This window comes from Corvus kubaryi, unplaced genomic scaffold (assembly GCF_017639235.1).
Source record: "Corvus kubaryi isolate FWS band 111438036 unplaced genomic scaffold, C.kubaryi_AGA036_p1.0 37237, whole genome shotgun sequence".
NCBI lineage: Eukaryota > Metazoa > Chordata > Aves > Passeriformes > Corvidae > Corvus > Corvus kubaryi.
Window position 1 is genome coordinate 71,461 of NW_024581068.1, and position 8,853 is coordinate 80,313.

Sequence of the window (8,853 nt, forward strand, 5' to 3'; positions counted from 1 at the left end):
ATCCTGATCCCTCTCACAGCATGATCCCTGCTGTGCCTGATCCCTGCTGTGCCTGATCCCTGCCACAGCCTGATCCCTGCTGTGCCTGATCCCTGCTGTGCCTGATCCCTGCCACAGCATGATCCCTGCCACAGCATGATCCCTGCCAGATCCCAGCACTGATTCCCTACACCACCTGCACCACACAGATGTTGCAGGTAAATCCATGCAAAACCACATCACCAGGTACCTGAGCCACCAACTTCAGGGCAAGGCCAACCCAAACCTCGTCTGCAAAGGGCTCCAAGAGCAGGAGCAGAGCCTCGCTGGGTCAGTCCAGCTGTTCCCCACTTCACCCTCAGCACTGGGAACAGCAGAGGTGGAGCCACAAACAGAATCCCCACAGCTCCCACAAACACTGCCAGGTTATTCCCAGAGAGCACAAAGGAGCTGATCAAGAGGTTTGTCACCATAAAGGGAAGTTGTGAGGGCTCAACATGAAATGCAGGACTCATTCCTGCCATGTCTTCCTCGCTCAATTTAAGCCTGATGGAAGAAATTGCCAGCCAAAGCGAGGGATAACTGACATTTTAACATCTTCACTTTGAAAACAACTGAGCAGCACCAGGAGTGAGCTCTTCTCCCTCCTCAGATCCCCCTGAATCGGAGCGTTGAGATTTTATAGGACATTGTGCCAGATACAGGCTACGGAGAAGACTCAGTAAGTGACACTATTTTTATACCTTTTATGCAAATTGCCCCCATCAGCCTACAAATCATCAGTTTAAGCAGCTGAGTGGGTGTTAAATAACGTGTTTAAGCCTGAACACGATGCACCCTGAATCCAGCTGTGGCACTGCCTGGGGACACCCTGTGGCACTGCCTTGGGGACACCTCCCACACATCTCCTCGGCTCTCCTGTCCTCCAGCCCCGTGTTCCCGAGGATCACCATCCCAGGGCGCTGCTGTCACAGGCAGGGATGCTCCCAGGTCTGTGCTGGGGGGATTTCAGCTCCTGACAGGACAGGCAGTGCTTCTGCAAAAGCTTGGGGCTGCGCAGGGCAGGGCTGGGCTGAGCTCGGGCTGCGACCAAACCCCCCCTGCAACACCACCACCACCAGGGGAGCAGCCTCTGAGAGATCCCAGTCAGTGCCCAGCCACCTCCCAGCAATCCCAGTCAGTGCCCAGACACCTCTCAGCAATCCCAGTCAGTGCCCAGACACCTCTCAGCAATCCCACCTCTTCCCACTGCTGCTCCTGCACGGGCACAGAGCTGTCTCCAGCTGTATTTATTCCATATTCTCCTACCACAGCTCTCCCTCACCCATTTTTCCTGGAAGTTCCTGATATTCCCCGTGTCCCCTCCTCCCGGGCAGGACACTCAGGACGTCAGACATCCACGTGCAGGATGCAGAGCTGGGAAACCACTAAAACTCCTCAGTAAGAGCAAAGCCGACCTTCCCTCTGGTTACCTTGGCATCTGGCTTCATCCTTCCATTTCTTTTACATGGTGAGCATTACATCTCTTAAAACACAATCAGAGGCAAAAGCTTTTACTGTTTTCGGGGGTTTTAACCAATATGGAGTTATTAAACTAAAGAGCTTTTTTGTCCAGCTCTGGAGGTGAGCCCAGGGCTCCTTCTTCCACTTATCGTCTCACTATTGAACACTTCTTACAGAAGGAAAAAGGAATGCAGGAATAAAACCGAGGCAGCAATGTCCATTTTATCCTAATTCCTTGATTTCTACACAAGTCGTGATGAGGAGAAAGAGCAAAACCCCAAATCTCTGCGAGGGCTGTTTCTCCTGACTGCTGAACCGGAGCTGGGAAAAGCCAGATACCTGCTCACTTCTTCTACTCATGGCATCAACAGCTCTGAGCAACCTTTGTCAACAGGGATTTCATGACCCTGAAGAAAAGATACCCAGAGAAATTAGTTTGTCTGAGCTTTCTTTAAACAACTCAACTACTTCAAGCAGGTGGTAAGAAATTTGTGCTCACACTGAAATGGTTTTCTCAGAGGAAGCTGTGAGCGCTGGGTTTTTTACACAAATATCCACAACAGGATCTCAGTTGCCATAGAAACGAGCCTGCTCTCTCCCTGCCAAAAATCTTCTGCCCAATACAGATATACAGTTAAGTATTCAACGCTGGCAGATTAAATTAGTTCAAGAAATGCCGTTATTTAGGTACTTTCCTTGGAGGCAGGCACTGTTTTAGACTTCCTGCCAGATTTTAACAAAAAGCTGTGACAGAAAATGTTATTATAAAATAAATGCTGAAGAGGGAAATAGAGTTGCTTTTTCAGGCAACAGAGCTGGCAGCTGGAACAAAAGGGACCAACTGTACCTCTGTTCTCACCTCTGAGAACATCTGCAGGATCAAAGCAAATATAATTAATTTAATGAATACAAACCCAGCGGCCTCAGTAATGGAAACCTCAATGTCTTCCAGAAGCGGCTTTAATTCCTGTATTCAGGGAAACTGCTCCATTCCTCTCCCCTCTTCCCCCTGCTTTAACCTCCACAGCACATCCCAGAGCTGCTGTGCCCCCCAAACCCACCTCAGAGGGACCCACCAGGGTCCAGAATTCATCCCATTACTCCCAAATTACAGGATATTCTCTTCCAGGGGTTTACAGCTCGGGAGGGTGAAACAAGAGAAGTCTGGAGACCATTAACACCAGAAGGAAGAATCAAACTTCCAGGCTTGATTTGTAGGAAGGTTCCAAAAAGCACTGAGGTCTTTTTGCAAGTGTTTTTTACCCTGGTCTTGTGCTGTGACATTACCTGCAGGGCAATTAAATTCAAGTTTCTCATGTCCCCCCCACCCAGACATCCACCAAGCTGGCACCTAGTGCTGGCTGCCTGATTTGTTGTCTAAAAAACCAACAAAGCTCAGGTTTCATTTATGTTGATATAGGACTGCCTTCCCCATCCCGAAATAACCACATTCCAGTTGAAAACAGGCACGGAAATTAGGACATGCCTAAAAATGGAGCCCTTTAGCAGATAACAACATCACAAAAAGCAGGAATGTTTGCACAGTGGCTGAAAGAGCAGAGAAAACTCATCCCTGATCCCAAAGCACCGGCTTTGTTCGGCTCAGCCACGGGATGTGCTGGGAGCCAGGCTCAGTCTGCAGCCAGCACAAGCCTCTGGTACAGGAGCCTGATTTCCCTGAGAGCAAACAGGATTCATGGAAGTCACACAGGATTCATGGAAGTCACACATCCCCGGGACTCAGCAGGAGCTCCTCCTCTGCTGGGACCCCCAGCACCCACTCCAGGGGCTGCTGCTTCCAGGAAATCCTGGAGGAAAAGGCAGCAGGCACCAGCTGCTGTGTACAAAAGGAGCACAAAAATCGGTGGGTGGTTCTGGCATTCCCCCAGAATTTCCTGCTGCTCAGAAAGGAACCTGCCTCCCCCTCTGAACACGTGATGGAGACGTTTTGGAGAGCGGCTTCTGGGTTCTCCTGGGTCTAAGTGGCATCCTGGTGCTCCTGGGGCATTTCTGAGCTGGCACTTCACTGCAGAGACACAGGAACAGGAGAGCCGAGCTCCAAGAGCCTCTGGGAGTTGGTGCCTGAGGGAGGCTGGGGCTGTGTCTGCTGGAGCCTGCACAGACATTTCAATCTGCTGTTGTTTGGGAGAGCTGGGAGCAGCGAGAGGGAGAACAAACAGCTCTGCAGCAACTGTTCACACTGGGAGGTTACTGCAGGAAAAGGCTATTTTTGTCCTCTGCAATGAGAGCCTGCATCACGCCAAGGCCAGTGGCTTCTGACCCTCAATTCCTCAGGAGTTCGTACAGATTTTTCCAAAACATGATGAGAGAAAAAAGAAAACCCTACCAAGCCATTTAATTTGCTGACTCTGAGGGGGTATCTCGCACTGTCCTGCTCACATTTCTCTCCCAGTCCATCCCACTGGCTTTACCTGGACTGCTCAAGGAGTGCACTTGGACCAGTGTGTTCAGGTGTGATCCTGACCAACCCAAAAAGCTGTGGTTTGCTGAAGTCACAGGGGTCATCAAGGCCAGGCTGGACGGGGTTTGGAGGGCCCATGGCAGGCATTAAGGTCCCTCTCAACACAAACCAGTCTGGGATTCTGTGATTTTAAGGGTTTTACCTCCCTGGGGTCCTGGGGATTTTTCCTGCTTGGAAGATACACACAAACATCCCAAGTTCCCTCTTCTCAGCACCAAACATCCCCCCCAGGAGTCACCCCCAGACAGCACTGCAAGCACATCTGGAAGCAGAAGCAGAGACACTGTCCATGGACAGAACAGTCTGAGTGCCTCAGCCTGCACCAGGGACAGCAGGAATACCCCCCATCACCTCTGCCATCCTGATCCCACTATCAATAATAACAACAAACGACCAGGAGCGAGGACAGAGTGCTGGAGCAGCAAGAGAGAGCCCGGGAAGAAGCTCCCAGATCCACTGAGATCCAGCAGGAACAGAGAAAACAGGACAGCCTGGAGCTGATGGAACACTGCAAAGGGGGACATTCACCTGTGCAGCCCTCCAGAGCAGACAGAAATAAATCTCCCACTCACTGAACAAGGATAGGAAAGGGAAGCCAGCTCGGAACTATGCAAAGGTCTGAGTAACAGGAAAAACAGCTTGGGGGTTTGACGTGAGCACTGGGAGTCTCCCTGCTTTCTCTGTCACACACAAGTGCTGCACACAGAAGGAAACAGAGCTATCCAGCCTTTAAAATGACAAAATCTTCCTGGGATCAAACTTCCCTGGCATCACTGAGCAAGGACACAGGTCAGTGAAAGGAGCAGTGGCCAAGTCAAACACCTACCAAAGGAAGTGCTGGCAAAGGTGTTAAATTTGAGAGTCACTTTTCCACTAGGAACACACCCAGCTGAGTCCCTGTGGCCACAATTAACGATGCTCAGGAGTTGTCAGGCACATACAGAGCCGAGCATCAAACTGCAGGGAAGGCTGGAGTGTCCTCTCCCAGCAGAGCTGAGATTGTGAACATCTATCAGCAATACATGAGGCTCGTGCTTCAGCAAACTGGTGCTTGGAATTGAGCCCAAGATCATATTAAGAGCTATTAAAAAAACAATCTTATGGAGTGGACCTGGAAGTAGACTTGGACTTCAGCCTCCCTTTATGGTGGGTGAGACGAAGAGAGGCATCACTGCAGTGGTTGATTGGGTTTGGTCCTGCAAGAGCCTCATCTTGTTATCACAAACTCCCAACTAGCAGGAGCTCTCCTGGAATCTGGGAAGTAACAGGATTTGAGATTGCCTGAACCTCCAGAGTGCCTGCACTGTTATTTCTCTGTGTCCTGCACCTCTCCCAAGCTAAAAGCCACAACTGGAGCTGCTGCTCCCGTTCCAGCTCACCCCAGGCCACTGTCCCCAGCCACCCTCCCTCCACCCCCCTGAGCAGACCCAAGGGACAGCAGAGCCCTCGTTTAGCTCAGCATCTTCAGAGCACATCAGACCACCAGGGAATTCTTGCAAAATGCCTGGAAGCACAAGAAATCACGAGGCTTGGATGCCAGAGTCTTTCACTTTTTGTACCACACAGACCAGATGTAGCCAGATAAAAGTCACATTGTCAGGCCCCTGCAAAACCAGGCTGGAAGGAACCAGAATTTTCCTCGTGAAACCCTTGGTGACACAGAAGGAACCAGAATTTTCCTTATCAAACCCCTGGTGACACAGAAGGAACCAGAATTTTCCTTATCAAACCCTTGGTGACACAGAGTTATCCCACCCTGGCACAGACAGCTGCTTGTGCAATGTCTCAGCAAGCAGATGGAAAAGGAAAAACCCCCCAGTCCTCACTGTGGAGTCACACAAAGTACAAACAGCTACTGAGAAACGATCATAAAATCCCCCCAAACCAGCAGGAGCCTTCAGGAGCTCGGCAGGCACCAAGAAACAATTTTCTTTTACGCTTTTCCTGTTCTCTTTGGGGGCTGCAGAGAAAATGTGATTTCGTGGGATGTACACAACACTAGAGGGAAGGCACTGACCTCTGGGTTTAGATTATGAATGAGACTACAAAGCAGAAGAACGAGTCTCTAAAGACCGGAATATCCTTGGGAGAGGGTGGGACCTGTAAGAAACTGGAACCTGTTTCATGGTTAAGCCCTGGCACAAAAGCTGTGGTGCTCCATCCCTGGAAGTGTCCAAGGCCAGGCTGGACAGGGCTGGGATAGTGGGAGGTGCCCCTGCCCGTGGCAGGGGGTGGCACTGGATCCGTTCAAAGGTCTCTCCCAACCCAAATCATTCCATGATTCCAGGATCCACTCTCAAATACCAACAGACGCCATCAGGTAACAGCATCCTTTGGGCTCAGCCAATGGGTACAGGCAACACCAGGGCAAGGTTCCCTGGCTTTTCACCACGGAGAGGAGAGGGAGCTCACTGACCAGAACAAACAGATGTTGCCTTGTTCCCTCTGAGATGAAGACTTTGTGCTGCACAGCGGTTTTAACAAAAATCGATTTTAAAACGTTCTGGCACGAGGATCTCCTGAGGCAGCCCGGCCTCAGCTGTGCCAGCAGGGGGGACACATCAAAGCTGGGCCAGAGTGCAAGGGTCAGAGCAGCAGAAAGTGAATCCAGTCTCTCACTTCCCAGTGCCAAAACAGGAGAGTGGCAACAAGCACAAAACACCGCGATCTAAAACCCAGCCTCGATGTTTGCATCCCACTGAAGCGCGTTTCTGTCAACACAGAGCTGGGAGCTCTTTCCAGAAGCCTCCAGGGTTTCTGTCGAATAAAATATGCACTGCTGAATTATTCCCCTTGGCAAGGCTCCCCAGCAGGCACGGGAATGCCCCCTCTCGGAGCAGCACCTGCACAGAGCCCTGGGCAGCCCCAGAGCACCGGGAGCGGCACACACATGAGCAATTCCGCTGCTCCCAGGCTTTTCCAGGCATTTCCCCCGCACTGAAAACACAACTGCTGGATCTCAGGGCAGGAAATCAAACCCTGCCACCGAGCATGGAAAGCACAACGCCGAGGAGGGTGTCACTGAGGGCAGGGGTAGTAACCAGGTAACCTCCCAGCAGCTGCATTTGGCAATTTGGGGAAATTCTCTGCTCCCATCACTGCCTTCTGTTAGGAAACATCACATTCAGCACCTCAGAGGAGCTGTTCCTCACTGCTTTTTTCCCTCTTGCAATTCATTTTGAGCTGTTTTACGAGGAGCATCAACATTCCTTCTCTCTAGTAAGGAACCTCCAGGTCGCTGACTCAAAGGAAATAGCAGAGGGGTCCTTCAGAAGGCTCATTATATGTGAAAGCACTGGCGTGGAGATAACAGGATTGCCCTGGGAATAGCAGCCCTCTGACCTTCTTTAGGAGCACAGCACGAGGAGCTAAAGCGAATCCCAGCTGGCCCAGGGAGTTTGTTGTGCACCAGTTAAGCAGCACGAGCCCTGCCAGCCTCTCGAGGGAGGTCTTCCAACTCCCACTAAAGTTCTGGAATAGAAAACTCCCTGAAGGTTTTCTGCTGCAGAGTAAATTCCAGCTGAGACAAATGCACTTATCTCGAGGCCTCACCCTTTGCACAACCACCACAAAACTGGAGCCATCTTAGAGCTCCCTTCCCTCAGGTAAGGAAATGTGGTGGCAGAGAGCTCCAGGTTACTGTGAGAGAGGCCCAACCTCCAGATCCACACCAGGGTGACCCATTCCCACCACTGCTGGCTCCTTCTGCCCCAGATCCCTCCCTGATCACATCAGCACAACGAAGTTTCCTCAAACCTGCCCACACAGCCTCTAGCAGGTGTTTAATTGGCATTAAAAACCGCATTAAAATCGCATTAAAATTGCATTAAAATCGCATTAAAATTGCATTTAAATTGCAAAAGAGTTTTGTGTGATGACTTCATGCTGCTCTCAACTGCACCCTTCGTGCACTAGGAGAAAACATCAATATGATGCTGCTGAGGGCTGATGGACCAGTCCAGGGTCGTTCCCAAGGTAAGTGCATTAAACACCAGCACAGCACAAACCGCTTTTCCCTCCAGCCTTTGGCCCCTGTGACCCTGCAAATGTTATTTACAAAGTTTTCCCTGACTGTTTATTCCTCTTGGTCCCTTCCTCTTCAGGGAGACGCAGGAGCAGAGATGACAAAGGTGACAAATGACTCACAGAGCAACCTCAAGCATCCAGACGGGCTCAGGCTTGGAACAGAAGAGACGTTACAGGAAAACAGAGCCAGGTTTGCTTCCCATGGCCCTTCTGCCGTGAAAAAGCAAACTCTTTCCTCTGGAGAAAGGCAACGTTAACCCTCATTAAACTCCCACAGAGCCCTCGCTGGGAGGGCATTCCCTGGGCATGACTTTGGAGGCACCAGAGCCTTCCCTAAGGGAACCCGAGGGATTCGGAACCCCCACCCGATTCTCTAAGGACGGCTTAGGAGGTACCCAACTCCTCGCTAAGGGGAGGTTTGGAACCCCCACCCGATTCCCTAGGGGTGATTTCGGAGGCGCCAAAGCCTTCCCTAAAGGCAGGTTTGTAACTCCCACCTCGGTCCCTGGGGCTGGCCTGGGAGGCACCGAACTCTGCGCTGAGGGCAGGGCTGTGACCCCCCCACCTGAGCCATCCCACAAACGCAGCTCACGCCCAGATCTCCGCTCCCACACGGCGGATCCGCTTCTCGGAACACCCCCGGGGCCGGGCTCCGCTCCTCCGCGGGTGTCGCGAGGGGCGAATAAACCAAGTGCGGGGCAAATTCCCCGAGCGCGGGGCAGCCCGGGGGCCGCAGAGCGGCCTCACCGCGGGGCGCCGGGACCCGGCGGCGCACAGGCCCCGCGACCCCCGGCGCTCCCCGGCTCTCCCCGTCCCCCCAGTCCCCTCACGCCCCCCGGGGCCGCTCCGCACCTTGTCCTGGG

At 52.1% G+C, this 8,853-nt stretch overlaps 1 protein-coding gene across 1 annotated transcript in view; it reads right to left on the reverse strand.

Moving 5' to 3' along the window:
* Positions 1–8,847, reverse strand: part of CDS2 (CDP-diacylglycerol synthase 2) — a 22,587-nt gene extending 13,740 nt beyond the window's left edge. The window contains exon 1 of the mRNA XM_042023140.1: positions 8,843–8,847. The gene's annotated coding sequence lies outside the window, so the exon portion shown is untranslated. The remainder of the gene's footprint in view (positions 1–8,842) is intronic.
* Between the last annotated feature and the right edge of the window lie 6 nt (positions 8,848–8,853).